General features: G+C 43.4%; 1 protein-coding gene across 7 annotated transcripts in view; it reads right to left on the bottom strand.

The window, feature by feature from the left end:
* The window catches only part of trim9 (tripartite motif containing 9), a gene marked incomplete at both ends in the record, with an annotated part of 50,860 nt that overhangs the window by 46,593 nt on the left and 1,767 nt on the right, over positions 1-2,500 (bottom strand). The window lies entirely within an intron of this gene.

The raw sequence follows: 2,500 nt of genomic DNA, 5'->3' as shown, positions 1-2,500 counted from the left end.
TGTATTTCATCTCACATGGGTACACATAAAAGTCACATCAACTTCCCAAGCAGGGACAATTGAATGAAAATGACATATTCACCACCTCCGTTTTTCTCCCAATACATTTTACAATCTCTCAATGTCTAAAGGGTATTGCTTTGTCTCACTATCTGTGCTTATTGCTGTAGGGTTAGAGGTGGTTTGAGAGGTGGTCTGGATGGAAGTCAATTTTATGATTATTTTGGACACGTACCAGGCAGCATATGTGACAGCAAATGACCAATACAGGTCATCTACGCCTGACAGAGATGTGATAGTGTGATAGTGTGATAGTGTGTGTGTGTGTGTGTGTGTGTGTGTGTGGTGTGTGTGTGTGTGTGTGTGTGTGTGTGTGTGTGTGTGTGTGTGTGTGAGTGAGTGAGTGAGTGAGTGAGTGAGTGAGTGAGTGAGTGAGTGAGTGACTGACTGACTGAGTGACTGAGTGAGTGACTGAGTGAGTTGGTGAGAGAGAGAGAGAGAGAGGAGAGAATAAAGCGTCATACTGAGCGAAACATACTGCACAATCAGTATACAGAGTTTGCTGTGCATAAATAGTACACTTCAGACAAAGAAAAAACCAGTACACCAACTCAACTCATCCAAAAACACAGTATTCCAGCATAGCAGGTATATACAGTATGTGTGTGGGTGAGTGAGATGAGTAATGCAGTTGATGCTGTCTATATCTAGGGCTAGGCCTCTCTTTTCCAGAGCCTCCTCCTTCCATTGGATGCTGCAGAGAGCTGAGGTGAGGGCTGCTCTTGTGGAGGTGGAGATAAACGCCACTGGGTAGAACTGTGCTCATCCTGCTCCTGATATGCAGTGCCTCCCTGCCCATAACAATGCAGGGTCCAAAATAGCAACAGAGGCGAAAGCACGCCTTTAGAACTGTGTTCTATTGCTGGGTCACACCAAAACGCACAGACAACATTAGCGCCGGTCTCTGATGATCTCTTCTATGCAGGAATGCGGAATGATTTATGTCACTTCCGGTGGCAAGCGTGGCGATTTCAATTTCTTCTGGAGACTGCAATTAATATTCTTTTCTATTTTTTGGCATGCCCACGCACTGTGTTCTTGAGCATCTGTCAGATTAATCACCTTTAATTGACAGTAAACAAACCGAGGCAACAAACATGACCCGAATAACATTTAGAGTTCTGTACGCGTCGACCTCTTGTGACATCCACTGTAAGACAAGCCACTCACTACTCGTCTTCCCTTTCTTCATTTCAAGCTAGTTCAGTAGAGATTAACACAGATTTAAGTCACTGCATAAACCTCCCTGACACAAATCTGGAGAGGCAGAGGAGAACACAAATGAAATGCAGATCCCCCATGCAGATCGTAAACTTCTATTTCTTGTTAACCTAAGTTTGGAGACGTGAAATCAATTTCCATCGTGGTTCAGACATGTCCTCCAAGTCATGGAGGAAAATAAAGCATTGTTGGTGTTTGCTGAGTGAGGAATAGAACAGAAGACATTTGATCAAAACTGCACGGAAGGGGCATAAAAGCAGAAAAAATTATCTGAAACAACATGTATTTCATGTGAGATGGGTAGACATATAAGTCAAATAAAACTGATGAAGTCATGGTTGTACAGACAGAAATGCCCGAATGCACATGCACATATGCACAGTCAGAAAAGGAGAAATTCTGCTAGAAAGCATCTGGGATTGATTCCTCACGGGGTCCAACATCTAAGACCTCTGCTCCCTACAACATCAAGGGGGATTTGGTTGCTATGGCGGCAGGTGGTTCAGGTGGTTCATCTCCTCATAAGAGAGAATATTCCACACAGACAGAGAACGCATACAGTTTGCCTGTACACCAACCAGAACGACCTAGTTTGCCAATAATAATGGACAATGAAATTAAATGGACCCTGATCAAACTAGTCAACCACTTAAGCCCTACAGTATACTTAGGGTTCCCCAGGGGTTTATCCTCGACTTCCTAATTTTTTCCCTTGCACTAAATTTCTCCTGCAAAAACAGCTGATCTACAAGCTAACGTGTCGCAAGTAACTCGATAGGTTGAGAGCTTGTAGTTCAGCTATGTTTCCTGAATGTTCACCTGTGACCTGCACAGAAGGAGGATGCTAGTGTTTTTTTGGTCACATAGTGTAAGTCCATGTATGTACTGTATACAGTAGAGTGAAGGAACTCTGTGTGCGTGCGTGCGTGCGTGCGTGCGTGCGTGCGTGTGCATGTGTGTGTCAGTAAGAAACCAACAGATATTCTTGCAAACACACTCAGGGAGACATAATGAGAGAGAGAACATTTACTCCGAATCTTTTCTTTTTTTTACATGAGAGAGATGGGAACATATCATTCTGTGGCATCAGAAATGCAGGGTCCATTTAGACAATGGACAGTGGACAATTAGCTGTCACTCTGACTGAAAAAGAAAGAAGACAGCTGACAATGACTGTGCATTCATTGTCTCTATGGAAAGTAGTAGTTACACACAAGCT

This window comes from Nannobrachium achirus (assembly GCF_963921795.1).
Source record: "Nannobrachium achirus genome assembly, chromosome: 20".
Taxonomy (NCBI): domain Eukaryota; kingdom Metazoa; phylum Chordata; class Actinopteri; order Myctophiformes; family Myctophidae; genus Nannobrachium; species Nannobrachium achirus.
The sequence above is the reverse complement of the archived record's forward strand: the minus strand, read 5'-3'. Positions and strand labels throughout refer to the sequence as shown.